This window comes from Phalacrocorax aristotelis, chromosome 4 (assembly GCF_949628215.1).
Source record: "Phalacrocorax aristotelis chromosome 4, bGulAri2.1, whole genome shotgun sequence".
NCBI classification, from domain to species: domain Eukaryota; kingdom Metazoa; phylum Chordata; class Aves; order Suliformes; family Phalacrocoracidae; genus Phalacrocorax; species Phalacrocorax aristotelis.
The window spans coordinates 13,710,306-13,731,787 of NC_134279.1; the positions used below are offsets into that span (position 1 = coordinate 13,710,306).

The 21,482-nt window shown below is 41.9% G+C and overlaps 1 protein-coding gene across 3 annotated transcripts in view; it reads right to left on the minus strand.

The window, feature by feature from the left end:
• The window catches only part of SLC7A11 (solute carrier family 7 member 11), a 331,830-nt gene that overhangs the window by 246,648 nt on the left and 63,700 nt on the right, over positions 1 to 21,482 (minus strand). For 2 of the 3 annotated variants that reach the window (XM_075090273.1, XM_075090274.1), the window contains exon 3: positions 5,827 to 5,945. The exons of the other annotated variant lie outside the window; for it this stretch is intronic. The gene's annotated coding sequence lies outside the window, so the exon portion shown is untranslated. The remainder of the gene's footprint in view (positions 1 to 5,826; positions 5,946 to 21,482) is intronic. 3 annotated transcript variants of the gene reach the window in all.

Below are 21,482 nucleotides of genomic sequence, written 5' to 3' on the forward strand. Positions count from 1 at the left end.
TTTTCACTTTGGGACTCTTCACACACATTCAATATTACAGGTGAAAAAACCCAATCCTTTCTTTAGTAGTGAAGACAAGGCTCTTCATGGCTACTTTACAGGGATTTAAATAGGACAGCACAAGGTGAAGAGTTGTGCAAAACTTGCTGACTGCATTTTGACCTAATTCTCTGAATTCCTGATTTTGAAGGGACTACACTGCTGTTTAAACTCCCAGACACAGAGATATCAAACTTCAGAAAACAAACCTCATCAAACATTAAACACTTCAGACTGCGCAAGATTAAGAAGTGGGATTTTGGTATAAATCCTTCTTATGTTCAGGATCACTAATGCCAGCAGAGGGTTTGCTTTTAGAATTAAGAAAGGCAAAATTACTAGGCAAATACAGTGCAGCAAAATCCTTTTTAATTATTACTTGGGAAGAGAAGGCTTCTGATGAGCAACCTTCCTTCTTACCTGCCAGCTCAAAGGAACAGATAAGTTTGAAAAGTAGGAAAAACCATCTGACACTTTTCTTCTCACACACTTTGTCAATGCCAAGACCTTTTGTACTTACACAAATATATTTTTTTTTAATCAAAAGTGCAACTAACCCTGTTGTGAAGCTCAAAGCGTGAGAAAAAGAACAAAGTCTGTATAAGAAGAAACAAAGCATGACCCCTCTTCCCTAGACACCTGCTGAACTGAAAAACCTGTCCTCTCAGAGACACTGGGCACTAGGGCAGCTGGAAAACAGGATATGGCAAAGCTATACATATGAAAAAATTCTTTCTCTAGTTTTTTTTTGTTTTGTTTTGTTTTGTTTTTTTCACAAACATGGAGATTCCACCCATACATTTCCAGGAATCTCCTCTCTGGTGAAGAGCTAGTTGCCAATCTGGGTTTCGAACTAAGCAGTTGATCCCACATCCCATTTATGCCCCTTACCTGCAGCCTTTTCTTCAAATGCAGAAACTCCCTATTGCTGACTTCATGAGGAAAGACTCCTTGAACGGCTTCATTTCCTTCCCAGAAGTCACACTGAATATAAGTAGAGCAATGGCTACTCCAGCGTCAAGTGAGAAGACTCCTCTCCAAGAATAAACGCTCATTTACTGCACTTCCCCCTGTATCAGGTACTACGGTAAGAAGTTATCATATTCGGTTCAGTATTGGCCAACATTGACAGTGACCCCCTAGAAAGACAAAGGGTAAATTAGTTGAAGGCACTCTGAATAAAGAATTCAAAAAAGTGGACCTACACAGGTGAGGGTTTCACGCAAAACCCACTGAAGTTGATGGAGAGTATCCCACACACCTCATTTGGCCCTGGGATCCAGCTCTAAATGGCTGCATGGGAAAATGAGCACTTTCATAATTATTTGAAGTTACATTACAACCAGAAGACACCTCAGTGAGCGCTCCCAAGGCAAGTGGCTTATCAGCACCCCAAATTGCCTGCTGGGGGACCAACACAGAGCCAGCCATGGAAGAGGAGGCCCAAAGGGTTTCATAAGCATGGAAGTCTTTCACAGCTGAGGAATAAAATTGAACCAATGATATTCTGAAGCCTCTCCTCCTATTAGCTCTGGCAACTTCAACTGTCAGGTAAGATTTCAAATAACACTGCTCATGCTACGTGATGTAGAGATGCAAGTGTGACCCTGAGCATGCAATATTTCTTTCACACACTGTTGACTGCAGCAAACAAACCAACCAACGTTCCTCCTCCCCCCAGCACAGCCACTGTCAGATCATTCAGACCTGTTCAGAGTACTGACAAATAGCTCACTGCTACGGAAGGTGAATCCTATTTGGGTGCATGACAAAAAAACAGTTATAAAGTAATAGCTGAACTTCAGCTTTAAACTCAGAGTGTAGTGTACAGAAATAAAAACAATAAATCTATTTAAAAAAAAGCATCTTCTTGCCAAATACAAACAACTCTTTCAAGTGATTATAAATATAATCAGTGAACTGCGAAGACCATAAATATTTCACAGGGTTCTGGGACTATCATAATAAACCACAAAGCAAAATTCATGTGGGATACGATGTCGCCATTGCTATGAAATGTATGGATAATCTATTTCACTGTGCTCCCATATTTGTGTTTCTATAATACATGGTTGCAACCGCAAATTTTAATGGAAAAACAGTTTTATTTAGCGGAGAAATATAAGTTGGAAATCAAGCTGTCTCTCCTGGCATTTATAAATTGCATGTCTCAACTTTCACATTATCCAGAAAGGACTGGCAATGCACCAATACAACGTGTATTGATGCATTATTGTATTGCCTTGCTGACAGCATATGAAACCCTTGACAGTTAGTCCTCTAGTACCTAAGTGACAAGATGCCTAGGCCAACATGGCTGAAACTGCCTTTGTTCTGCTTTTCTGTCCTAAATTTCCCTCTGAACCTTGCAGAGAGCAGGACCTATCCATACCCCTCAATGTCTACAGTTTTCTGCAACAGAACAGCACCTCCTCAGACTGCTTTGCCTCTTTTCAATTGCTTGTAGTTCCCCAGACACTTTGTTTTGCCTGTTTTCCTTTTTCTTGTGATTGTTGTTAGTTTGGTTGGTGTTCTGGGCCACCGAGACCAGTTTTATTTCTATTGTGTTTGCAGTGTCCCAGATCACTAGCTACGGGCACTTTAAAGCACAGTATCAGGCAACAGGAGAGCTGCACAGACTTTATTTTGGTGATAATTTCAGGGGACTCCCTCTTTATAATGCAATAATCAACTTTAGGAAAAAAAAAACCTCATAGGCATGGTGCTTAACAGTGGAGAAATACAGCTGTCACCTTGTACACATGGAGCACCCTAAGGTCACTACATTCAAACATGCTTTATCTCAGCCTTTTCCCATCTCTCCTCTTCTTGCTGAATGTGCTCCCCCAGCACCATAAGAACAATTTTTCTAACAATCAGTATTTTTATAACTCTGTCCTCTCTTCCTTCCCCATTCTCTCCACAAGCAACACTTTGTTTTCTCTTATTAAACTGTAAAAAAAAAAAACCACAAACAAAAACTGAGCCAGGACAGCCAGAGTTACCACTTCAAACTGCTGCACAGAGGGTCCAAAGGCCCTGGCTTGCAGCAGAGCAGAGAGCTAGTACAAATCCTGCTGCTGACTTACACATTCGTTTTGTGTTTAGCCCACAGTCAACAGATAATGAAGCCACCACTTTCCATTATTTAGCTGCCACTGCTACATTCAAGAGTCTAGCCTGTTCCCTCTGCTGGGCCATCATATAAATACAGATTAAATTAATCCACCTGCTGTGCCTCTTGTGAAAGCCAATGTGAGGAAGGAGGATCAATGCATACCACAACATTAAAAAGGAAGACAACAGAGAGACAATGAGGAAAAGGTTTGATACAGTAGCATGGCTACCCTATACCAACCAGGTTTTGCTGACATACGTGCATTGACAGAAGCGTGCAAACCAGCACAGAGCCTGTACAGTCACACAGGGGCTTTGTTGACATCGGAGCTTTACCATGCTGTAAAGGTCAAAGGCTGTAACAGTGCAGTTTTTGTTCACCTGAAATCCTTTGCACATTGGTGTAACATCTGGCTATAGACATCAGAAGTGTTGTTTCCCAGACCCCTTCTCAGCACTCTTGGCAGCATTTTGTCATGGAGCCCTGTTCTCCCCTGACATAGTGCTGGGGCACTGCTAACAACGAAAGCGGCAGGGGTTTAGCATCACCCTTTCTGACCCTTTTCTCAGTTGGCTTTAAAGCCACAATAGCCATTAATTACTATTCTCTTGCTGCACAACAGTGCCTACAGGAAGCACAAGCACACCACCACTAGGGTAAGAGGGGAGACTTCTTATGAAGGCCAAAGTCACCAGCTACAAGAGCTGCCTCTTTCAGCTAAGCCTGGTTTTATCAGACTTACTTCTGAGGAGTGGTGAGTTTCAGCACATAGTCAGAAAAGTGAATTATAGAAGAAATACCATCTTTGCAACTGTCATTTATGATCTGCAGATGTTTCTTCAGCTTCAGACAGACAGAAATTACAGATCCCAGGAAATGTAAACAAATTTATTACCCCTTTGATGACACGTACTTCAGCTGATACCATTTATTCCTATTTTGTAGATCTTTAGTATACAGTTTATCAAAAGGAATTGCTTCTAGTTACTTACATTTTAAGGGCTGCTCTATCATAATTAATTTTTCATAGTTGAACTCCAGTGAACTTTTATCCAGCCTTCTCACTTCCCTTCCACCACCATAGCCAAACTTACATACTAATCAAAACCAGGATATGCCAATTAAATTGCACTTTGTTTTCTTAGTGAGATAAGCAAGCAAGTGAAAAAAACACCCAAAAAGCCTATTACTTAATAAAGAAACTATGAAGTTGCATGACCTTCAACACTATCAGCTCTACCTTCTGCAGTAGAAGAACACACTGCCTTTTCCCCCTTCCAGTCCACATACCACAAACATCAAATCCAGATCAGTTACAAGCTGCCGGCAACTGACAGCTTGCTGCTTCTGTTTTGTGCCTCTGTTTCTAGCTCTAGGCTGTATTGCAATAAAAAGGAGCAAAGATTCTGGTTTCCTCCCTCTCCTCTGTGACCCCAGAGCAGTTCCTCACCTTTCTCTTGGTTTAAACTCTATCTAAGCATAGCTGATCTCAGCATTAGAGAGCACGTTTGAGGAAATAAAGATTCTAAAATGGACTACAGGGTCTTTATAGAGTAAAATTTCCAATTTCTGGGAAAGCAACTGAAATTTTTGTTTTCCCAGGTACATAACTTAGGGGTCAGCTAGCATGCTTGTCCCTCAACATGATATTGGGTTTGAACTCTATAAGGCTAAGGCATTTATCAGCTGTGGGGTCCCACACCCTTGAAAGATTGCCTCTTGCTATATACTGAAGGCATGTTCTTCATGGAGCTGTGTTGTTGGGATGGCTGTTTTCCATGAAGCACCCTCAATTCCAGACCTTGCTCCCAAGCAAAGGGATACAGCCAGACCCAGACCCATCTTCAAATCACAAGACAAGACCCACGTGCATATCCAGATCTCTGAGATTTTTTTTCTTTTTTTCAACAGCCAGATTCTGACATCTGGCTCTACTATACTCATTTTAACTTGGTCTGCATGGCTTGACACATTTGTGAACATCTCCAGGGCAAAATGTGTTGAATAAAATGAAATACATGTATTTCTTGATAGTTCTGTAACAATGAATCCAATTATTCATAGCAGAAAGACATGTTCATGTGGCAAATGGAACTGAGGGTACATATTGCAGTTAGAATGTTGCACCCACATGATTTTTATAACATCATGACTACAAATTAGTGTTTTTTCCTCTGCTTCTGATCAGTTAATTGAATGGGATATCTATCTATTATAGCAGTCTATTACAACCATATCATTTGTCTTAATGGCTTCAGTGTCCTGGTCTAAAGCTCTGTCACTGTACAGCAGCTGGTCCAGACAGAACTGGACCCTCATTTGTCCCCAAATTTCTCTGACATTCATTGTTCCTCACTTTCACTCATGACTTTTACACACTGATTCTCATTGACAGAATTCCACTGTGCCATACAAAATACCTGAAGAAGTTACCGTGCCAGTAATAAATACATCTGTAAAATGAACACAGTCCTACATTATAACATTGGGTCTGTACACTCTCAACTTTTAGAGCCAAGCCCAAACATGCCTGAATTTTACAAGTGGTTATCTGGTTGATCAAAATTCCCATTCTACATGTTGTCAACTCTTACATTCTTCACCAGCTGACTACTGAAGTTTATATACAATCAGACTTAGTGAAGTTAAACAACCATGAATGATTTTACCTCCTGGAAATGGGTCAGGTCCTGGAGGAAGTCTGGCCAAGCAGTGCTCCCTTCCCTGCACCAAAGCATTCCTCCATCACTCAGGAACGGGTGATGACTTGTCCCTAGAGGTGCCACTCCTAAAAGAAACATGAAGGAGAAGTTGCATGTGGCTGTGACAGGTATAACCTCAGAACACTTTTCACATTAATTTAGCCTGATCAGACTCCATGGCTCCAATGGTCTTTGTGCCGCTTTACAGCACTAGACCTTTGTTAACCCTTTGGCCTGAGAACCTAGCTCATATTGCAAGACTTGTCAGGTTCTTCCTTAGCCTGCAGGGTGGAACTGTACACACTCAAGTACTCTTTGCTGCGACCTTATTTGTCTACAAAGAGCATTAACACAGTGGATGTCAAAGACAAAGCTCTGAGGTGGATGAGACTGGGGTGCGCAGACACAGCTAAAGAGGACCAGTTCCTTCTCCCTACCCTTGCTCTGAGTTTTTAACAACTTCCGGAGAAATCCCTCATCTAGCATACACTATGGTGAGGTTTTATAACCTCCCTGCTGCTAGAAAGCAGTGTTACCTCCCTGATTTTTGAGTTGGCCTGAAGTGAAACCTTGCCCGAGACTACTAGCTCAGCCATGTCAGCTCACCCCCAGCTGCACAGGCAACAGCAGTGGAAGCCAGCAGGGGACAGGACCAACCCCCTATACACACACTCACATTAGCTGACCTTTCCATCTATCTCTCTTTTTTCCCCTTTCTTTAACCTGACCATCAACCTGCATCCTCAGCATCTGAGGCACCCCTTGCTCCACTGCCAAGGGAGAGCTTGCTGCTCCCTCCAGTGCTTGCTGTGCAAAGGCATGTTGCATTGCTTCCTCCACCCTCCTGGAAACAAATGGGTTCAGGACTCACGCCATCTTCACTGAAACCTACAACTGCCAGTTGATCAAAGACACACTCATTGGTGACCATTAACTCCTCTCCAGGTAGCTTTATTATTTTATTCACGCAGTAGTGCTGCTGTTAAGCAGCTGGTGGTTCACCCTGGAAGGAATTTTTTTCTAATGGTGGTTTCTGTGGCATGGTGCTATACAAATAGAGATCGTTGTCATCTTAGGGAACCCTTCTCAGGAAGTAGCAACCATTTTGCCATGGAACAGTCTTTAAAAACTCTTTGGGCAGCCAACACTGATTGTAACTCAGACTACCAAAGTAGGGAAAGGCATTGCACAACATCTGGCTGGTTTATTCTGTCACCTAAATCTCCATTTAATCAGTATTATTTCCAGGATTTACTAAGCTTTTGCTGCCTTAAGAGAGCTTAGGCCTCAGAAGAAAACATAGCAACTTAGAAGAAAATATTCAGCATATTATGTAAAGCTATTCTTAGCACACATATTTAATTTCTAAGAAGCATAAATCATAGTAAGTGTTTTAAAGTACTTAATAAGAAAAATGGTAATCCAATATGAAGTTTCTACCCTGCCAGTCTAAAGCAGGTATGTTCAGGTTAAACTCTGCATGTTCTCAATAGGAATCTGACGTCCTGAGGGATCAAGGCCAAGTCTAGATTTCGGGGTGGGGCGGGGTGTTGGGAAATCGCATAACAGGCACACGACCAGATTGCCATGCCCAAGTACATTTGTTCTCCCTAACAAAGTAGTTGTCACCGCTGAATCAGCAGCACAGTAGGCTCATGTCCAGGGAACAGCCCATACGGATGAAGTGGTGGGACAAACAAGTTAGAGGATGACGGTGCCCCTTCACAGCTTCGGCTGCCAGAGGACAGTGCATAGCCAGCTAGGCATTGCTTTAAGAACAAAGCTGATTACGAAAATATCAAGGAAGAACTACCAAGGCAAATGTTACCTTAAAAGTTTAGTACAGACCAACTTCCTTTCATTAACTCCTCCTTTCTTGAATTATTTATGCATAAGATAGCTAGATGCCTTCCCTGTCACAAAAGACTGACAGGCGAGCCAGCACCCGCCTGAGCAGACTGCTCAGCTATTCTTATTCTAAAAACCTAAAGCTCTTGGCATGATCTCATATACAAGGGCTATCGATACTAGGCTCTCACTGCTGACAAATGCCTTCTCCTTTGTACCATATTAACGGGATATTTTTATCTTGAGGGCAGACTTATTTACTGTCATGAAGTCCATGCAGCCAGTGGCAAATTGTACATGTGTCTAGACTGCAAAGGCAAGGCATCATACTTGCTGGGCCAATTACATGAGATGAATGGAGCTTGAATACCCAGACCAGAAGCGAAGATAGAGAGGGTATCTGATTAAACAAACCATTAAGGATGAACCACATTTTAGAATGTCCCACACATGCACCTTCCTAACTTCTTGCTGCAATTGCAATTTTTTTGTTTGGGAGCTGGGTAAAGACTAGGCTGTGGCCCTAGGCTGCCACAGTAGATGTATACTATGGGGAGTATGCTTAGGGTGACAGTTATAAACACACTGTCTCCAGAATAACACTTCATTTAAAAAACAGATTTAACAGCTCGGTTTGTTTGCAATGCAGAACACTCCTCCCAAACCCCCACATGGCCCTGTGAGCCTTGATTACTACTTTGATGCCAGCTCTTCCATAGTGACCTCTGAAATGGAAGTCATGAATGAGGTGCTGTCAGGCTCTGTTCCCCAGGTGGCCTTGAATCCATCCACTTATCTGTTACTCTGCCAGCCCTGACAGTGATGAACACAATGCAGGTAGCTGACAACACCCCTATTCATTACAAAAAAAAAAAAGAAGAAAAAAAAAAAAAAGAGAGAGGTATGTTTGCCACCCTTCAATGCTTCCACCCATCTACACTACCTTCAGAGGACCTGCTTGGAGAGGAGATGAAGTCTGTGTATACAATTATGTGGATCAGGAGATCCAACATCCCTCAGCCCCATCCACCAAGGCTGAGCATCAAACTGCCCAGATGCTGGCAGTTCACATTTGCTGCAGACATGCATTCTGATGGGTCTGTCACATGCACAATGGCCACAGAGCAGCCTGATGACACTTCTATTTTCACATGTCACAGACACAGCGTTTCTGCTAACCAAAGTACCACCTCACAAAAGGATGAAAGCTGGGAAGAACTGCTAGCTTGGTTTGTTGCAGTTATGGCAGATTACAGAGCAGCCTTGTTTTCTCAATAATCCTAACATAGGAGCAAAGGTTCCTGCCTGTGAATTGCCCCTCTGGATATTCTCTCTCAGTTTGTCTCCAGCAGGTTGCCTGAACCACTCAATGCCCTGCCTGTTGGCTTGCATCATCAGAACTGACCCATATGAGCTCACAAACAAGTCTCTTCATTAACAGAGGCTGGCAAAGCAATGTATATCACCTTCTAGAGCCATGGTGTTCTTCTGAAGCTGGAGGCCAAGAAAAATAACAGACAAAACATTCAGACCTACACATAGAGCTTTTCGTCTTTCACCCAGATTGATGTTGCCTCACCTCATTCTTTCCCTGCATACTCCTTGAATTAAGACTCTGTCACACATGTCTGAATTTATACCCTAAAACAAAACGCACACCACAGCACCTGTGTTCCAGAAACACAAGAGTCTCACCCATAAGACAGGTTGAAAAATTTCTGTCTAAACCACTATGAAGGAAAACTAGGGTGGTTTTTTTAGACCAAAAGATTTTCATGGCATCTTTTCATTTTCCACCACTAATACAAACAAAACCCAAAACATACAATTTTGTCATTGTCATTCCCCTCCCCCCCCGATATGCCACTTAAATGTTTTATTTAAAAAAGACCAACCTGGTTATTTCCTGTCCTCATTATGACTCAGATTTCCCAACCTCTCTCTCACATACTGCATCACAGAAAGCTCATATTACACTGGAAAAGGAAGCATTGCAAAATAATTCCAGAACAAATATAATTTCAAACAAATGCTTACACCTGATTTTGCTCAGAGCTCACAATTCTCATAAGAAGTTTAAATGAAATGGGTTTGTTTGTTTCCATTTTCCCAGACAGGAGAAATTTCATAAGGTTGGATTTATCCAACTGATACTAACCATTTAAATGTAGGCATTTAGTTTTAATCAGCTACCTGAGCTTTGTCTATAGTCACTGGAAAGAAGCATCTCCAAAGCAAATAGCATCTTAGAAACCATTTTACCTTAGAAACCTGTCTTTAGATGGACCAATCCCTTCAGGTGCTCCTCTCTTGTCATTTACTATTGAGGGAGCGACAATGTCTATTGTAGACTAGACACCTAAGTTTGGTTAATAGTAAGTGAGATGTCAAAGTAATGAGTAACATTCTGCAGAGAGACCTTTCCTTTGTTGCGTCACATGTAGGTACTAAAACTAGAGCTGACTGAAAAAAAAAATGATGTTTTACTTCAGGAAGCAACTGCTCCTTCATTTACAAAAGATATTAGAGCTCTTGAAAGTTTTATTTAAAAAACAGAATATTTCTTGCACAGAAAGCAATCCCTCTGCTTCTCCTGGTGCTGTAGGACAACCCTTCAGGCAGGTGTAGTGGAAGAAATACAATACAGAAAGTACAGTTGACAGGAAATTTTTTGCAGAGGCAATGTAAAAGACCCAGTGGTAATATAGTCTGTAGAGTTGTAGTTTTAATTGCATTTCTTTTAATTGTTTTGCCTATTTAATATACCAACTTACACTTTGGTTCCAATCATCTCACAAATAGAAAACCCACAGAAAGCTGAGCCTACAAATTAGTGGTTACTCATGTATATCTCAATACCTCCCTCTGCTAAGTTTCCACAAACCACTCAGTAAAACTTAATCTAATACAAAACTCAATTTCTGTTCAAATAGATTGGTGTTTAAACACTTATGAAAAAACAAGCTTTCATAAATCCTGGGGACTTAGAGGTTCAGCCCTCCACACTGACACAGCTGTTGCAACACCCCATACGGAAAGCCTGTCTTTCCAGGAAGCAGCTCACAAGCTGTGCAAGCCTGGAACAGAACTGTCCTGCAGATTGCATGATCCACTCCTGTGCCCACAGCAAGGAGTCCATTTTCACGCACAGATTTAAAATCCTCTCATATTAGCGTGGGACAAAGAAGAAAGTGGAAATCCACAAGATCTGCACTCCGCAAGATCTGCACTGCTGAGAACACAGTACAGGGGATGTTCACCACTGGATTAACCTCTGGTAGACACTGCTCCACAGAGGACACTGGATAAACCCTGTTTATGGCAGTGGTAAATTTGGTCCTCAGATTATAAGCAAAAGGAGTGCAAATAGTGGAAAGCCTGACCCTTATCTCAAGTTGAAAGACGCAGGAGAAATGGCTTTGCCTGCTGATGAGATACTGTATGAGGTCCATTGTACAACTTAGAGAGCCAAATTCATCCAGGATAATTCTGTTCTCTCAGCCTTAAAGATGCAATGAATTAATTAATCGATTAATATTTATACCTGTATTACCTGGATACATTACTGAAGAAAAAGAACATTGTAAAAAGAGTCATATTTAAAACCAGTAAATCTTTAACTACTGAAGGAAGCATGCTGTGAGCAGTTAGTCAACTTGCCTGGCAACCAACAGAAATGCAAGAAGATAGGAGAAATGCCTGAGTAATACAGGGTTTTTTAAAGGCCAGAACCGTAAACACGTTAGGTGCTAGCGTCCTCAAAAAGAACATCCAGTCATGACAGCAGACATCTTGAAAATGAGTAATGGTTCTTTGCATGTCTCCCTGTGGAGCCAAACGCACATGTCTCTCAATCTCTTCTGCCCAAATCCTAAACAAAAAGCTATCATTTAGCAGATGCTGATGGATGTACAGATGGGGAGAGAGCTGCAATTGCATCAGGAGACACAAAATTACATGCCTCTCAGATTGGTGGCAGAGAAGCAGAGGAAGACATTAAAGCCTTTACCCTGCCCATAAGCCTGCCCAGCCCTCCCCCATAAACCCATCTCCAATGGGTGGGTGTAGTGGTAAGCCTGGACCTACACCACAACCATCAGACAAGCAGGACAAAACAGGACTGGAAAGGGCACCCAGTGCACTCCCTCACCAGGGCAGCGAACATAGTTCCTGTACTACTCTCAACAGAGTGAACCAGTGATAGTCATTTACTGATCTCCCATGCCTTATCACCCAAAAGAATATGCAAAATGTGGCAAGGAAATGTATTTATTTTCTGTTCCAACATAAGCGCAACATATGGCACTGCCATTGAAGAGTTCCCAGAAATGCCTGCAGTTATCTTCCCCAGCTTATTATTTTTGAGCCAGAAATCACACTTGTCTAATTGTCGGTGTCTGCAATTGTGCAAATAAACAAGAATATACACCACCTAAATTTTACCCTAAATGATCTTTTCATAACACAGCCCAGGGCATTACATTCAGCTAAAGCTACTGAAATGTAGTGCATGTGTATTAAGCTCAAATGACCTTCTTTCGCAGTTAACTAAAATGAACTCAGAATTAAAAGTCTCTTGTATCGGTCCCTTCTTCTTCATCCTACTTAATGCAGGAAATACACACTGTCAGCACCTTGAGGCGGACAAGAAGGAACACAAATCAAGCCTCAGCACCTTTTCTCCTTTATCCCACCTCAGCAAAGGAAGCCTGCACCAGCCTCACCGCTGTCACACTACAGGGGTTTCTGTTAGTTACAGAGTTATAGGGCTGGAAGGGACCACAGAGAGTCATCAATTCCAGCCTTCCATTTCACCCCCACCCCAAGGGGGGGGCTCCGCTGTGCTTCAAAGCTCTTCCTAGAGGCCTCCAGCAAGGAAGCATCCATGACACCCAAACAATATTTTCCAGTGGTTTACCATCACTGCTTTTAAGAAAGCTTTCCAGATATTTTATCCAATTTTGCGCTGTCGCCATTTAAGCCCATTTTTGTTCTACCTTTGGTTTTGATGCGCAAACAATTTTCTTCCTCTCTGCCTATTTGGAAGCTATTATACTATGTGCCCTCAGTATTGTCTTCTCTAGACCAAGAAAGCCTGGTCAACACAACCTCAGCCCTTCTAACTGCACCATGGAAGGTCCAGGCACCCCTCTTGCTTTACTTGGTTGACCTCTTTCTGAGGGCATAGTGACAGTCCTAGTAACCATGATAGTGTTGGTTCTGTCTTCCAGGTTTGAACCAAAACCAGAATCAAACCTACTCTTCTACCCATTTTGATGTCAGATCTGTTACAAGCTTAAGCTCTTTTACATTGAAATACTGGCAGACTAAGCCTTTCTACCCACATATTTTTACACTGCCACAACAGAATCTATGTGGTCTGAAGGACCACTCCGACAAACAGAATGGAGGAAACCAAATAAACCGTTTCCAACAGAAAATTACATAGTCTGAACTTTTAAAGAACTACAAAACCTGATAACTTCTTCATGAATAAGTTATTTTGGGCTCTATGGGAAATTTTTCTGTAATGCCAATCCACTGAGAGATGCTTCTCCTAAACTTGCTGCTAACTCAATCCCTTGTGTAACTCCTGGATTTACACCAGAGATTAATTCTACTCTAGAAGTTAAAGAGGGGTGGCTGGTTCTGTCGGTAACAAAAAAAAAATAAAATCAGATTTCTCACTTCACAGCACAGAGCTAGTTGTTGAATTTCCTGCCTTTTGCTGAAAATAGCCACTGAAGCCTGACTAATCTGGACCCATTGTCATTGCCTTTCTATCCACTAGTGACAAATAAACTTCATTTGCAAGTTCTCTGTAACAATGTAGAGCTGATGGACAAGAATGTACTGTCAGTGTCACTACTGGAGCAAAAGAAACCATCAATCCTTCTAGGACTCCTTTATTCAAGTTAATCAAAAGCATGCTAAAATCTTAAACTCTAAGAGTCTCACTCAGAAGCTTCCAAAAAATGATTCTGATCAATGGACCAGATTAATCAAAGAACAGAGAAAGATTCACAGCTTGCCGCTCAATTACAAGGGTGATTCACTTCTAAGGGTACAAGGCCTTAAAATGGAAATAATCCAAGCAAAGGAAAGGAGCAAATCAAAGCTCTTGGAAGAGACCTACTAGTGCAGAAGCAAGGCAAAGACAAGTTATTTTTACTCACTTCTAACTCCCACCCCATAAAAATTGAATGCAACTCAAACAGAGGGAGAAGTGGTTAAATGAAGACCTAGGCTTGTAGCACCTCCTGACAGAAATACAAGGTAACTCAAATTACTGTGGTGTCCTGCAGTACCAGCCATCCCACCATCCCTCAAGGCAAGGGCAGACAGTAACACAGAGGCACCAGCACGCTCTCGCACTGTAAAGCTTTGCCCCTAAAAAGGACAGCCCAACTGCCTGGACTGTGTGGATCTCCTTACACTCCTTCGACTTTTTAAAGACAACATACAGGGTTTGAGGGCCTGTTTCATCGGTGAGGCACTGATCCACCTTTGTTGCTGAGCTTGCTAGGCTTTCAAAGTTGAGTGTTCTTTAAAAATCTTCTCAGAAAGGTAAGATTTGGAGACTGAAGGAAAACTCTAAGCTGGTGTCCTGCTTCTCTCTCCTCTTCCATTCCCTGAAGCTCTTCTGTTGGAGACTGTATGTATCGCCACTTGCCTTCAATCCTGTTTCTCTGCTGCTTCTGATTGCCACTTATGCACACAGAGGTCTCTCTTAGGCTAACTAGTTGGGTCCTGCTGAGGAAAATCTTCTACTCTTAAAAAAAAAAAAAAAAGAAGAAAGAAAAGAAAACTAGAGTCAGAACAAAGCACTTGTTTCACTTGAAGCCCAAAGTGCATTTCTTTTCTCATGCTGTATGTGCTATTGTTAACTTTTATCAGAGGAACAGATATTTCAGGAATCACTTCAGAGTTACCACCACAATGATTGATGACCGGTCAAAAGATACATCCAGAAAGCAATAAGCTGTAAAAAGGGGAATGCACTGAGCCTGGTTCAGGATTGCCTAGCTGGCCTTTCAAATTTCTTTCATCACATCTGTGACTGTAAGCACTGCAGGGTGAGAACAGGCAAGGACTTTGTAGAATATTTGGAGGTGCTGATAGGTAATCTGTATTGCCACTGGTACCAACCTGAGGATAAAAGATTTAAAGAAATGGAAGCACAAGGACTTGGGAGGGGGGGGTTGTGAGAGAAAAAAAGAGCAAGAATGAGATTTAAGTAAACCCATTGGGAGTGCACTGGAAATCTCTTTGATGAAAGATTGAGATTGCTTTCAAAGAGACTTTATTGAAGAAAAAAGCAAGCGTTGTGTATGGGAGAGAGGTTAGCTGGGTCACTTATCAGTCTGTCCTGGTTTTTCCCGTTCTTTCCCTGAAATTGTGCACATGTCATATGAGAATCTCATACACCAAATTTTGCTCTGAACTGAAACATCACACAGACAGGGAAACTTTTTGGAATTTGATTAACTTGTGCTGCTGTGTCAAACCCCAAGGCAGTTCACATATGGGAGGATGGGGGTGGGGGGAAGACCACAGCACCAAGACACTTAGCTTGTATGGGGAGCATGTAAACAAACATGCCTCACAACAAAAGCCTATGCTGTCAATGGGATGCTGGTGCTCCCAGAGCCAAGATTCAGCCCAATACTAGCTAAGCAATTGCACGCTACTTATATATTCCTCCCACAGCCTCAATGCAGGTGTTTTTTTTCCCTCCGACTTCACACTGTTCTGAGTACAGTAGGAACCTTTTTCATGTTGAACTAGAAGATCTGGAATTGACTAGACTTTCTGACTAGAAATTCCTGCCAGTGAGCATGGCTGACCAGCTGCTAAGGACACACTACGGATATGTAAGCCCCCAGTGTTACCTTCGGTAAGTTAGTTCCTTTTGGCTTTGCAGGAAAGGATTAAGAAAATTTCCGCTAACATAGGCAATTATGGCTTTAAGAACATGAGCCAAACTGCTATAAATTTTAAAAACTTTTTAAAAGTACAGAAAAGCAGAGAAACATGCACCGTCAGCTATGAAAGCAATAACGGAACTTTGATACTGTAAGCCAGTGTCGTGGTTTAGCCAGTAACTCAGCCCCACAGTTGCTCGCTCATTCCCCCACCAGTGGGATGGGGGAGGGAATCAGAAGCACATGGGTTGAGATAAGAACAGTTTTAAAATTAAAATAAATAAATAAAAGCAACAACAAAAATGCAAAGGAAAAGAAAAAAATGAGGCGCGAAGCCCGGGTGGGGACAGAGGCCGACACGAACTGTCGAAACAAACCGCACGTGACGCAGCCCCTCGCCGCCGGCCGACCTGACACCACGCCTCCCCCGAGCCGCAACTGCCCCCCCCTTAATATACTGGTCATGGCACCACATTGTACTGAATGAACATCCCATTGGCCAGTCGGGGTCAGCCGCCCCCGCCGTGGCCCCGCCCCTCCCAGCCTCCCGCCGACGCGGCAGAGCCCGGGAAGCTGGAAAAGTAGCTGACGACGACAGTGAAGAGAATTAACCTTCTCAGCCAAAACCAGCACAGCCAGGCATATCTTAATTTGGATATTTAACACATACACCCCCAAGACTTTAATTCTTATCTTTTTTGGTGTCCATTTCATGTAGAAGAACAAAGAACTTAATGTTTCATATATTTTCTCACTGCAGGTCAGTGTACTGTTCATGAGAGGCAGGTATACTTCTTTGCTCTGGTTCTCTTCCCTTCATGCTAGTAATCGTTGGAGGTTTGTGCTGAAAAACAGAGTAATCTGACTCTGGCTTTCAGCGTTTTTGAGGCTTTTCAGCCAAACGCACCAACTTCTTGAGATAGCAAGCAAGTATCTCAAATCAAACAACATAGAATCTAGAAACACTTTACACCACTATCAAAACTTAAAGCTGCCTGGCACTTAAAGGTAATTTGATCCATTTTCTGCACTACTAGTCATTACTAAGCTAATCCAAAAAGAACCAATTAAGTTTCCACCCTGCCTCTTCCACTGAATCTCTCACTAGATTTGCAGAAATAATTTTCAACATAAGTACATTGCAAAAGAAAGCATAGGTGGAAGTCATGTCATTCTGTGATAAGCATGGAAACCTGTTTCTATGGGCAGGTTATATGCAGAGATGTATACTGACTTCTGCAGATCCCACTGAGAAATTGTCTTTCAGCAGAACATGACCATTCTACCAAGAAAAAATGCAAGTACAGTCATTGATTCTTATGACAAAGCAAGAAGACCCAGCTTCCATGAGGATGGCTGTAGGAATATGAACTTCACCTGGATTTAGGTTTTACTACTGTAATAGTTAGACTGGTAGAGTGTGCTAGCAAAAAGCACAAATCCACTTGCATAAAACTCAGCATGAGATAATTTTTCCCCTGTATAGCTGAGGACTGCTCGTTGTCTTCATTATTTGGCCTGCATGCTTGCAATGCTATGTTTAAAAAGAAAGAAAAACCTTCCTCACCAAACCGGCAGAAAAGTGCTGATAGAAAGTTTGTTTTAGCTTCTCTTTATTTGGCAATATCTCTCTACTGACAAATCAGGACACCTCCCCCCTGTTGTTTGCTATCAGTGTCTCCATCAACTTACGTCTAACAACTATAGTCCCAATTTACCAGCAGACCATGCCACACAAAAGGAAATCTCATAAGGTTCCCCCTCACTGCCAGACTTCTCATTAAATACAGCAAATTTACATTTTCTTCTGACTCACTGTAGTATTAAAACCAGTATGGGAAACTTCCTGGTTTTATCTATTTGTCTGATACACCTACAACAATGTCGAACGATGTAACACCACCTTAAAACAAGTGCCAATCATTAACATAATCCCAGGACTACTGAATTCAGTAGCGGAAGTTGGTAGAAGTCTAGCCAAACCCTTCCACACCAACTTCAATGGAACTGACCTCTTGCTGCTATGAGGAGAACTGGGTTCTGCGAGAAGCGTGGCCCCTGGTAATCATCCAGGACAGCTGGAGCCCAAGGTACAGCATAGAGAGTGCCAGGTGACACATGAGTCAGCAGGATATACCCCACTTGTTAAGGGGAATTGCTCTCCATTACAAAGATGCTGCTTGTAAGCGCAGGTATCTTTATGAAATACCATACTGTACTTTTGAAACACACCAAAAGGTATTAATGACAAAAAGTAGAGGCCACATAGGAGATTAATCTCTCTCATAGCAAAGGCTTCATTCATTCAGCTGACTACATTGCTATCTTTTAGCACATGACTTCTGTGAGGCTTTTTGCCCTGTCTCAGGCACACCAAGGAAGTGCAGGTACAGTTTAAGTAACATGTTAGCCATGCTGCTGCTCCTGCACGCCTCTGCACAGGTCAGCAGCACTGCACACCAGTGCATGGAGAAGAGGCAGGCCCCACCACCTGCTGTCTCAGCAAACAGGAAAGAAACACAAGAAATTGCAAGCTGCACTAGAGGAGGGACAACCCTCTCCATCCAATGGGTGCAAAGCAGCCACCTCTGCTGTATAGGAATCCGTGTCTTTCAACGATCCTACCCAGGAGAACAGCTGAAGAACAACAGTCCAGCCCTCACAGTATTATGCAAAGAGACACCATAGGATAGTTTGACCACAGATACATAGCCTCATTTGTGTTTGCAAGTCCTAGCTATCAAACAACACTCATTTTTCCACAAAGATATGTCTCTGCCTAACTCACTGGGAGGAGGTGAGACTGATTAGCATTGGGATGAAACAGGTTGGCTTGAAATCCCGGCTGCCCTTTGGTGGGACTTCAAGCAGGGTTTGGAGATGAGAGTGAGAGAAGCCTAAAAGGATACTCTGAAGACCCAGAACTGCATGTGATCAAAACCAAAATTTGTTTAGAAATTCCTCCTGATACTCAAAAATCTCTCTGTCATCCAAAACAAGAGCTCACAATGCCAAATGATCTGCTTGATGCTCACCAGTCCCAGGGTTTTCTAAAAGTTGCAAGCATATCAAGATAAACAGTGTGGTAACTTGCATTCACATCATGCATTTATGCTACTCTAGTTTGAGCGGCCTATTGTAAATAAGCCTATTATATTGTATTCAGAGAACATTTCTGAAAACACATCCAAACCCCAAGTAACTGGGATCTGAGGCCGCCTCTTAAGAAAGATTAGGGAAAAATATGCTTCCACAACAAAGCTCCAAGCACTGTAGTCAATTCTCAGCAGCATTACTGTGTACCCCCTTACATTCTCTGTACAGCTGTGCCCACATCTTCATCAGCCCTTTTCAAGTCCTCATGCCAGCTCACTCTTGCCTTCTTCTCCGAGACCATCCATATATAGCAGAAGCCAGCCCTCTTCACTGGGCGCATGATCTGGAAGCTTTTCTGCACAGCCACACCCTCCACCCCTTTCCCCCAAAGACAAACAACAGAAAGTGCAAATCAGTCCAAAAGACAATTTTAAAACCAAACAGTTTGGAAGTTATTTCACTGTTAGACGCAGGTTTGAAGGTGACCTTTATATTATCTTTAACACTTGCAAGACAAAAAAAAAAAAAGGTTTGAGAGGTTCTGAGTACCTACAGCTGTCCATGGTCTGTAATGTGTAACATGCGTGCTTGCTCTCTGTGAGACTAGCAATGAGCTACCATATGTAAGTGAGGCAGGGTAATAAATGCATTAGCAACACATCTGCCTTTGAGAGGGTATTGTTCATTGTAATTCAAGCTTGCATTTATACATCTCTCTTGCTCAGTTCACATAGTTCTTTCACAGAGAGATATCATTAGCTTTTTCAAGAGATACAAAACAGAAAAGCATACATTTGAACTTGGATCAGTTCAGCAACATAAGACTTTCTCTAGTAATAATCCATATTCTTCTGAGACCTCAAGTGATCCAACAACTGCTATTACATGTAGCTTCTCAGCTGAGAATACCAGGCAGCATTTACACCTTAACAAATTATTATGTGCGTTTTCCATATTCTGCATGATTCTCCGAGTCACATTCTCTTTATAGACTGCAGCTTTCCAGTTACAGACAAATTTTGATTACACTAGCCAATACCACTGAAGTAATACCTACCAAAGAAAACACAGACAGACTAGCGAAGGCACCTTACAAGAGCTCCTGAAGCACAATTCCAAGCCATGCCCTAGATTCACACTACCTGCTGCCGCCACTGAACCCAGCAATAAGCTGATATGATTCCCTGCTTTCCGATACAAACCACTAACATACTTTTCACCATAAGGGGCCAATGGGTCACCCAAGCTCAGGCAGGCAATGACTAAATAGGTATGAGCAAATTTAGGTCAGCTGGATGTGGTCCTTAAGGCTGCTATTACATTTGTTGCAGAGGATAAGCCACTGAAAAAGCTCTTGGTGTATCTCACAGCAGGCAGATAGCCTTCAGCTGTGAGAGGCATTAACAGCTAGCCATTGAAGGCAATGGTGCCATAACAATTTACAGATCTCTGCCTACAGGCCTGGGGCTCCTTGCAGTGTTATGTCCCAGACCTTCCACACACACGCTTTTTCTTTTAAGGCCCATTACTGCTTACTAATGAAGAGCAAGAGTAAATGAGTTGTATTAATATAAAAACATTAAAGATAACAAATACAATAAGTAATAATAAAGAATATAAATAAATACCTAATAAACCACATGCAGATAGCAAGTGCTGATTTGAATTATACAGTCATGTACAGCAAATTATTTTTTAATATATTTATCAGCATGTTTAAGAAATGCTTAAAAAATACTGAAGTGTGAAATAGATTGTTTTAAAAGACACATCAGTAGCTGCAATTCCTCAGAGCTTCCCCAAGTATGAAGTTTCTAAATATCTGCTTCAACCATGTGTTGTAAGATAAAAATGTGAATAGATACTTTGCTTTTCTGAAGTAAAAAGGATTGATCTTGCAGCTTGATTTCTGCTGAAGTAAGTCTGCAAGATTCCTTAGTAATTTCACCGTTATCAATCAGGAAAAAGCACATTAAGGTTAACAAGTGTTATGGTCACTAATCTTAACCTAAACTAAGAGTCAACAAGACAGATCATATGTTCTCAGAAGGATTTAGTAGTAAATATGAGCTTCATTGCTAAAACAAATTAGTCATTAGCTCAAATACTTGTAGGATCTTTTTTCTTTACTAGTCAGGCTAGAAAGATACTCAGAAAAGACATGAATTTGTACTCACTTTGTCAGAAGTCCTCTTTTCACTTCACAGCCTACCTACTGATAAAATTCTCTGTAACTTTCTGGTTCATTAAAAAAAAAAAAATCAGACTCAGTTTATGCCATCCATCCTTCTTCTGATATGTGAATTCAAAGTGGTACAAGTTTGTGGCCCCTTACCAAAAAGGTACCCCGTTAGACTCCCAGGAATCCAAGGGCAGAGCACACTGTTACAAGGGTTTAAATTAATGCACCTCAAGGAAGTTACTGTGCTTTCCCTGGAAGTTACAAGTCTCAGCTAAAAGGCAGCAATTTATAACAGGCATGTTTCCAACATGATGGTATACAGGAATCATGTTAAAATAAACCCCAATATTATTTTTTTAAGCATGCTGGGAATTTCTGTCTTTGGACTTACCTGTTTTATTTCCTTTTTGCAATGAACTAGGAGCACAGAAGGTCAGGTACTGGCTTCTCAGGAGTAAATGGTAACTAAGCTTGACCCGATCATTTATGGTTGTGACCACACCTGGAAGCTCTACCCAGATTGGGCTCTCTTCAACATTTTTTTTTCCTTGCAGTAAGTTTTTCTTTTTTTC